The following is a 9,967-nucleotide window of genomic DNA, read 5'->3' as shown; positions in this document are numbered from 1 at the left end:
GGAGATCTTTTTTAAAGGTTAAAAACTCATTCAATTTTATGTCTTACAGGGCTTATACTGAGTTCAACATTGTATGACTGTATTAATTCAACTGTGAAACTAGAAACTTACAGCCACTTGTGAAAGAGATGCATTCTTGCTCTGGAGTGTGTTACTGAATATGTTAAAGCTGTAATAAGATGCTTCTTCTAATCATGTAGTTATTAAAAATTTTAAAAAAAGACAAGGTCTCGAGGAAGCCAGCACTCCTGCAGCAGGTCTGACAAGATCAATCAAAGCTGCAGGAAAATGGACAGTGAAGTACAAAGAGATAGAAGATCTTGGATTTGATTGATGATGCTTGGTGAGAAGACAAGCTGCCTTATGAAGATGTTGCGATACCATTGACTGAGCTCCCTGAGTCCGAACCAGACAATGGTGGCACCATGGAATCTGTGAAGGAGCAGGAGATGAGGTGGACAGACCTGGCCCTGCAGTACCTCCATGAGAATGTGCCCCCTGCTGTGAACTGAGGCTGGGCTCCTTTTTCAAGACTGGCTTTCACAATTAGGTAGATAAACGTTTTCCTCTCAGTCTCTGGATTTGAATCTTTGAGTAATAAATACTCAGAAATGTAAAAAAAAAAAAAAAAAAATTAAGGTCTCACTATATAGCCCAGTATAAACAAATATTTAAAAGGGGGGGGGCCTTAATTCAAATACCACCAGCCATGTGAGTAGCTAATCGGCATAAGAAAAAGCATGTAACTTTATTAGCCATTACAAAGAGTATTGTGAGTGCACTGTTGCAAACACAAATGAACATGTTTGTTTTTTTTCCCACAGGGTGAGAATGTATTCAGTAACAATGAAGTCACAAGCTACCTCAAATTTTGCTGGCTGTAATTCAGGTACTACTGATTTCACTTAATAGACATGATCACTGGCCATGGTTCTTTTATTACAATGTTAACTACAAGCATTAATCCTCATATTACACATTATACCTCACATAATGATATGTATGGTCATCACAGAATGGCTATAAAGGGGTTAAAGTGGTAATAAGGTTCAAAAGCAGGCCTAACTGAAGCCAGGAGTAGAGAACTTACAAAGTAGTTGGATATGCTATTAATGAACCCAGTCACAGAGTTGTCCCGGAAGCACAAAGTTGGCCCAGAGTCCAAAGAATTCATGGCTGTGCCAAGCAAGGAGATCATGCTTACTTGAAGTGCTAGAGATAGTGAGAAGTGCATCATTTGCTGATCCTGGAATAGCATGCCCCAAGGTAATGTGTCTCAGTGTGAGGTGTCTTTCATGTGACCCAGGTATATGGGTCACATATGACTGACTGTATCATTCATTGCTCAGGTGTATTCAAGAAGTTCACAGGCTTGGCTTTTCTGGGTTTTGTTTTTTTGTGGGAGGTGATATGTACACATGTGTATGTGGGGGGTATGTGTGTAGATGGATATGCACCCAATAGGGTTTTGTTATACCCCTATGTCCATGTATTCCCTAACCTGATTTAACAATTGAGTTCATAGCTGGAATTTTATTTGCCTAAGTTATTTATCAGCTTGTGCTGCATGGTTCATGCTAGACAGATGGTGTAAGTTTTAATTCCACAACAAGACAAAGTCATTTCTGCCTTAAATTTGCATTAAAAAAAAAGAGCCAACCATTGGGTTTGTTTGTTTGTTTATTTATTTATTTAGTTAGTTAGTTAGTTATTTTCCTTTTTCTGTCTTTGAGACAGGTCTCTTTGTAGCCCCAGGTGGCCTGGGACTCACTATGTAGAGAAGGCTGGCCTTGAACTCACAGAGATTTGCCTGCCTCTGCCTTCCAAGTGCTGGGATTCCAATCACTGTTTTGAAAATGCAGTCACTCAGTAAGGGATTTCTGTGGTATTTGAGTGGGTGGAGAGAGAGAGAGAGAGAGAGAGAGAGAGAGAGAGAGAGAACGAACTAGAGGGCAAGGGAGACTTGGAACAAAAACTACACTGAAATACCACTTTACACTCAGTAGACTGGCCATAATATATAGCTAATAACATGTATTGATGAGGTGAAGAAACAGAAACCCCTTATTTACTCACGTGGTTCCTTTGGAAAACAATTTTGGCTGTTGCTTTGTTTTGAGGCAAGATCTCCTATAGCCCAGCCCAGGCTAGCCATGAATTTCTGATACTCCTACCTCCCCACCTCCTAAGTCTGGGATTCTAACTTGGGGCTTTTGTGCATGCTAGACAAGCACTCTACCAACTGAGCTATCCCCATTGGGCAGTTTCCTTATTCTTTTTAATTTTATTTCTATTTACTATTAGTGGGTGTACATGTGTTATGGGGGGGTGCACATGTCATAGTGCATATATGAGGTCAGAGAACACTCTGTGAAATTATCTCTCTCCTTCTACCTTTTACACGGATTCCAGGGATGAAATTCAGGCCATCAGGCTGGCACGGTTTCTTTTTTTGAGGATATTTTGCTTTGGTTTGGTTTGAGCTTGGTTTTTATGGATTGTTTTTACTTTTTTATTTTTTGAGACAGAGTCTCATGAAGGCCAGGATGGCTTCAAAATTTACTACTATGAGCTAAGAATGGCCTTGAACATTCTTTTCTTAATTTTACATGTATGAGCATATTGCCTGCATTGTATAAGTGCACCAGTGTCATGCAATGCCCATGGAGGTCAGAAGAAGGCATCAGATCCCCTGGAACTGGAGTTGTGGATGGCTGTTAGCTGCCATGTGGGTGCTGGAAATCGAACCGGGTCCTTTGCAAGAGCAGTCAGTGTTCTTAACTGCTGAGTCATCTCTACAGCTCCATAATGACTTGAACTCTTAACCCTGTTACCTCCACCTGCCCATCTACTAACCACCAGTTTTCTTTAAAAGTTAAACTATAGGGCTTGGTGTGGTGGTACACCATGCCTTTAATCTCAGGATTTGGGAGCCAGAGGTGAGTGATCTCTGTGAGAGCAAGTCAAGCCTGGTCTACACAGTGAATTCCAGGCCAGCTGGGGCTTCAGGGAGACCCTGTCTCAAAAAGACAAAAATAGATAAATAAGGCTAAAATATAGGCTTCTGCGATGGTTCAGTGGATAAAGGTGCTAGTAGTGCAAGCCTGACAACCCAAGTTTGATCTCTGAAACCCAAAACAGGAGAAAACCAATCCAGAAAGTTGTCCTTGAACCTATAGGTATGTGTGCAACATAGATACACACACACACACACACACAAATTATAAAATAAATAGGCTGGGCATGATGGCACACACTTTTAATCTTAGCACTTGGGAAGATAAAGACAGGTGGATCTGTGAGTTTGAGGCTAGCCTGGTCTACAGAGCAAGTTCCAGGCCAGCTACAGGGAGACCCTGCCTCAAAAATACTACATAAATAAATAAACGTAAAAATATAGCTTCAATCACAACCCCTAAGTATACACTGGAGAAAAAGACAAATATCTATTAGCAAGTTATCATGATAACTATATTAAACATAACACCCAAAAAGTCAAAGAAAATAAAAATATCCGTCATCTGATAAATGAATAAGTAAAAAACAATTCACCTATCTAAGACAATATCATTTGATCAGAAACTAAGCTCCCATAAAGAAAAAGGACAGGATGTCTGAAGGACACAAGAACCAATCTGAAAAACTCCCAATGATCCAACCTAGGATAATTTGAGAAACTAATCTTTTAAACATGTAAGTAAATAAATAATATTAGACTACAAAACCTAGTAAATAAAACAACCAACAAATAAACCCACAAGTGGTAAGGGCAGACTAGGGAGACATGAGATGTAATATGGTATGCTGGATTTTCTCTCTCTGTCTCTCTCACTCTGGGGGGTGGGGGTGGGGGACTAGAGACAATGTTTCACTATGTAGCCCTGACTGGCCTGGAATTCACCAGGCTGGCCTGGAACTCAGAAATAAGCCTACCTCTCCTGGAATTAAAGGCATGAACTACCATGCCCAACCCGGATTGAACCTTAACATGAGAAACCAGAAAACTAATGGAATACAAATACAGTTTTGTCAGCAGTTCTGTAAAATATTAATTTTTTGACAAGCTTTCTACAGTAGAAAGTCAAAATTCAGGCTACTTTTCGCTTTTATACAGTTTTATTGGAACATACCCACGCCCATTCATTTGCTAGGTATCTACGGGTATTTTTGTCCTTTGTCAGTAATTCCAAGAAACACAATCTGGTCTACAAAACTTAAGCTGTTTACTATGTGGCCCTTTAAAGGGGAGGTTTACTGTGTGGTTTACATATCATCACTGTAACTTTTTCACAAATCTAGAATGAGAGAATTTTCAGGTAAATGTTTTTACAATCCAGCCATCCTACTTATAGGATAAAATTCTCTTCCAAGATAAACAAAAGCATATGCCCAGAGAACTCTTAGTCCAACTGTTCAGCAACAGATAAAGTCACTAAACAAATTGTCATATACCCATAAGCTGGAATAGTAGTCCCTAGTACAGAAGAATGAACACCCATAATCCCAGCACCCAGGAAGCTGAAACAGGATTCTAAATTGAAGGCCTACATAGAATACAAAATGAGTTCAAGATCATTGGGGAACACAGCAAGACTGTGTCTCATGCCAATCCCAGTAGGTGGGAGACTGAGGCAGGAGGATCAATGCTGGCTTGAGACCAGCTTGGGACATATAGTCAGTTCAAGGCTATCCTGGACTCCATAGTGAGAGACCCCCTCACACACACACTTCAAAAAGAGAAACAGAAAAACCAAACAAACAGAAAGATCCTGTCTTACAAACTTGTAATATAGCTCAGAGCTTCCTAAGATTTTCACTCTCTAGCACCACCAAAAAACAAAACACTGCTGACATAGGCCACAGCACAAACAAATCTCTATTTGTGAGTGGAAGAAACAGGACCAATAAAACCAAGTATATGCAATGATTCCAATTATATTAAAGTCTAGAAAATGTCCATTGATATATAGTATACACCAGGGAGACCTTGGGAGAGAAACAGGACAGGATTACAAAGAAAATTCTTTGTAAAGGAGGAGGAACACAAAGAAAATTCTCCTGGGGGCAATGGATCATTCCCCACCTTGACTAAATTCACCAACCTATACATTTACCAAATTATACACACAAAATGTCACTTACTACAACCAATTTATTCCTCAAAAAGCTGTTTTAAACTAAAGGGGCTGGGGAGTGGGCTCAAGTTGTTCAAATGCTTTGCTGAACAAACATGAGGTACTGAATTCTGCTTATCACAGTCCACATAAAAGCCAGTCACACACAAACACAGTTTGCAACCCCAGGAGGAAACAGAATGATCTCTGGGGTTTGCTCATCCAGTCAGTCTAGCCCAGCTGATGAACTCCAGGCCAATAAGACTGACCTTGTCTTAAAGGTGGAGGACAGTGTTCCTGAAGATGCCAAGAGAGGTTTTCCTCTGGTCTCAACAAGCGCGCGCGCGTGCACAAACACAAACACACACACACACACACACACACACACACACACACACACAAACACATACTCAGGTTGTCAGATCTGCATAGCAACAAGCACTTTTACCCCACTGAGCCATCTCCCCATCCTAGAATACATAATTTTAAAATTATTTTTTGTGTTATGAGTGTATTGCTTGCATGTGTGTAAGTGCACACCAGTCATGCAATGCCCAAGGAGGTCAGAAGAAGGCATCAGATCCACTGGAACTAGAGTTATGGATGGTTGTTAGCTGCTGTGTAGGTGCTGAGAATCGAACCTGGGACCTCTGCAAGAGCAGTCAGTGCTCTTAACCGCCAAGCCTAGAATCTATATTCTTAACTATTCAGGTTAACAATTCTGTCCTGAATGCCAAGTCTCTATTCACAACAGCCTATCGACATCTATAATTAAATTGTCCCAGAAGAATTTTAATACAGCCCACTCTTCTCACCTTCACTTCAAATCCAATCCTCTTTCAATGATCATCAAACTCAATGAAGATCACATCTAGGCACCAAGCCAGAATCCTAGGGTCACACTAAGTCCATTGTTCCCTTTCAGTAATACATAAAACAGCCTCCCCTTACTCTCATGAAATAAAATTTATAAGCTATAAAACAGCTACATCTATAATGCCAACAGATAATATATTGTTCAACTATAATCAGAAGAGACAACATGAAATAAACGATAAACTTCAAAATGTTGAATGCAGATACTTAAATATAACCTCAATTAGAAGACATAATGGTAGTCTGATCCTATTCTTAACGTGTAGACACTGAAGGTCCAAATGCAGCCTGACAGTCTCCTATAAGCAATTCCAACATGACCACTGGCCAAGGTGATAGGTTTTCCAAAAGCAAAAAAATTTTAGTAAGCCTCCTAAACAACACTAAAAATAATCTTTTCAGCCAGGTATGGTGGTACACGCCTTTGGCCCCAGCACTTGGAAGGCAGAGGCAGGCAGATCTTTGTGAGTTCAAGGCTAGCCTGGTCTACATAGTAAGTTCAGGTCAGCTGGGGCTACAGGGAGACCCTGTCTCAAAAAGACAAAAAAAAAAAAATAAAATAAAAAATAAAAAAACTAAAAATAATCTTTTCTAGATTAACCCAGCAGCTGCATTCCTAAAAACCTCGATTACCTTGTATTTATTTTACTATGTAAAACTGAACTTAGATTTAGAATCAACTATAAATGAGTACTTTTGTTGTTTAGGGGAAGTTTCCTTTTTTTTTTTTTTTTTTTTTTCTTTTTTCTTTTTTCTTGCGATCCTGTCACCCTGTAGCCCCAGCAACTCACAGAGATCTGCCTGCCTCTGCCTCCCAAAGTGCTGGGATTAAAGGCATGCACCAAAACACTAGGGGAAGATTTTTCATTTTGTGGGATTTAGGTGTCATACAGCCCAAGCTGGCTTGGAACTTGCTTTGTTGCGGGCTGGCCCTGAACTCATGAACCTTCTGCTTCTGCTTCCCCAGTGCTAGGATGACAGATATACAATTACCTCATTCAGGCCTCAAATACAGACAATGAGCAACTAAACCCAGGGCCTCACATGTGCTAGGCAAGTTGTATCCCATTTTGTTTTGTTCTTGCTTTGAGACAGAGTCTAAGTTGCCCAGGCTAGGTTTGAACTTACTCAGTAGCTGAGGCAGAACCAGAGCTTGTGATTCTCCAGTTTCATCTTTCCAAGTAGCTGAGATTACAGGCATGGTCCAGTAGACAGGACTCAGGCGTTTTAGTTTAGCAGTCACAAGGAAGTTTTTGGAATGCGGAAAATTTTTCATTACTGAAAAATGAAGACCCTGTGTCCTGTGTAACACTGCATTAACATCTAGAATGTAACTCCTCTTCCACTAAAGGCCACTACTGCCTCCTAATCTCCATGACCAAAGACTGGATTCACAAATTTCTAATATAGTCCTTAAAATAAGTTCCTTGACATACATTTCAGGCATCTCCTTTTATTCCAGTTGAGAAATAAACAAGTTGACACTGCTGGGGATGGAACCACCATGCTAGACTATTCCTATTTTATAAGCTGTTACATACCATTAACTGTATGTAACCTAATCAGCCTCTCACTCCTGTTGTCCTTTCTCTATTTCCAGGTTCAGACACTTTAACCTAGACTTACTCCTGTCTGCCCATTCTATACTAACAGCAAAGTGAACTTTCTACCCTGCAAAGGTTACTTTTCTATTTAATAAACAAGTATTTATACCCAAAGCCTGTTTCAAATAGATCTCTTCACTGACTTCCCCCTGCTTCACCTGCCACCATGCACAGCAATTCTCAAACAACGCTTTACATTTTATATACTAAAAGGGTTTGTTGCTGATCTAGCATGAGGGGTTGAGACAAGGTCTCCCCTGTGGCCCGGAACTCACTATAAAGACCAGGCTGCCCTGGACCTCAGAGCAGCCTGCCTCTGCCTCCCAAGTACAGGGATTAAAGGTGTCAGCACCTACTCCAACCCCTGCCCCCACAGTTATTTTTGAAACAAAGATTCATGTATCACCCCAAGCTGCGCTCAAACTGGTTATGCAGCTGAAGATGGCTTTCAACTCCTGATCCTCCTGCCTCTACCTCCTGAGTGCTGGGACTACAGGTGTATACCACCACACCTGGTTTCCAAAATACTGGGGATTGAACCCAGGGCTTTGTGCATACTAGGCAAGCATTCTACCAACTGAGCTATAAGCCAGCTTTTGTTGTGGTGGTTTGTTTCTTTGAGACAGGGTATCACTAGTCAGCTTAGGGTAGCCTTGAATGGCAATCCTCCTACCTCAGCATTGAGAATTCTAGAATTGTAGGTATCTGATACCACATTTAGCTTTCATAACAAGTTCCTCCATCATATTTCCTTGTAACAAAATAATATCCCCAACCTTTGGGATGCAATCTAATCAGTGTCTTCAAACCTAACTCAACAACATAGCCTAAGGACAGCGACTCATCTTTTGCAACCCCCATCCACCTTCTAAAGCTGTCTCTGGAATGTCTTATATTCCCTTTTCCCCCACAGGCTGGTACCAAGTAACCTTTGGGTTCTATCACCTATGAATTCATACCCAATCTTCCAAGCCTGGCTCAATCTGTGATGATTACTTCCCAAAATCCTTTTAGAGACATGGCTGTTTTGTCCTCTAGTTTATGTATACGTCCACTGACACAAATATTTGATTGCACTAGGATTTCTCAACATCAATCTCTAGGCTTTGATTGCTATGGAAGTATCTCTTAAGACTCAAAAGGCTTTTTTTTTTTTTTTTGTCTTTTTGAGACAGGGTCTCCTTGTAGCCCCAGCTGTCCTGGAACTCACTACATAGACCAGGCTGGCCTCAAACTCACAAAGATCCGCCTGCCTCTGCCTCCCCAGTGCTGGGATTAAAGGCGTGCACCACCACGCCCGGCCTCAAAAGCTCTTTCAATTAATTAAAAAGAAATGTAATATCACTCAACTAAAATGATAAATTTCATAAGGGATTATTAAAATGGTATCTCTAACAGTAAGCAACCTGAAATCATGCCATTTCAGATGTTACATAGCAAGTAGCTAACACCTATGAACTGGTCTTAATAAGAATGTTTAACTTTATTTTGAATCGAATCTTAAGAAAATAATCAGAAATTGGAAAAATGGAATATTCATTTTGTAAGATGGCTGGCCCAGACTCTTCCAAAAAAGTAATAAAAGGTAAAAGGTAAAAGGGGGATAGGGAGATGGCTTGGTCTGCAAAGTGAGTTCCAGGACAGCCAGATATACACTGTGAGACCCTGTCTCAAAAAATCAAAATTAAATAAAATTTTAAAAAGTAATGCTGGGAAAGATGTGGAAAGTGGAAAAATGGGATGCTGGTGTAAATTAATAGGGCCATTTGGAGTGGTGGTGCCTCAAAAAACTAAAAATAGGCGTGCATGGTGGCATGCACCTTTAATCCCAGCACTGGGGAGGCAGAGGCAGGCGGATCTCTGTGAGTTCAAGGCCAGCCTGGTCTACATAGTGAGTTCCAGGACAGCTGGGGCTACAGGGAGACCCTGTCTCAAAAAGACCGAAAATAAAAAAACCAAAACAAAACAAAACAAAACAAAAAAAAAACAGAACTAAAAATAGAACTACCACATGACTGAGCAACCCCATTCCTATCTATAAACAAAAGAATTGAAATCAATATATCAAAAAGGTACCTGAAACTCCTGTGTTCATTTTGGCATTATTCATAATAGTGAAGACATGGAAGATACCTTAAGTGATCACTGATGGATAAGCTAATAGAAAACATATTGCACAGACATACAATGAAATACTTTTCAGTATTTTTTAAATCTATTTTCTTTTTTTTTGAGACAGGGTCTCCCTGTAGCCCCAGCTGGCCTGGAACTCACCAGGTAGACCAGGCTGGCCTCAAACTCACAGATACCTGCCTGCTTCTGCCTCCCAAGTGCTGGAATTAAAGGCATGCACCACCACACCCGGCCCTAAAT

The 9,967-nt window shown here is 40.5% G+C and overlaps 1 protein-coding gene and 1 pseudogene across 1 annotated transcript in view; one reads left to right on the top strand and one right to left on the bottom strand.

Annotated features, from left to right (window-relative positions):
* LOC103745891 (cat eye syndrome critical region protein 2 homolog) overlaps positions 1–9,967 on the bottom strand; it is a 155,105-nt gene that overhangs the window by 129,612 nt on the left and 15,526 nt on the right. The window lies entirely within an intron of this gene.
* LOC103745890 lies at positions 289–597 on the top strand (annotated as a pseudogene).

The sequence above is a fragment of the Nannospalax galili genome, unplaced genomic scaffold (assembly GCF_000622305.1).
Source record: "Nannospalax galili isolate Female #2095 unplaced genomic scaffold, S.galili_v1.0 scaffold1104, whole genome shotgun sequence".
Taxonomy (NCBI): Eukaryota; Metazoa; Chordata; class Mammalia; order Rodentia; family Spalacidae; genus Nannospalax; species Nannospalax galili.
Note: the sequence above shows the minus strand (reverse complement) of the source record. Positions and strands in the feature narration are given on the sequence as shown.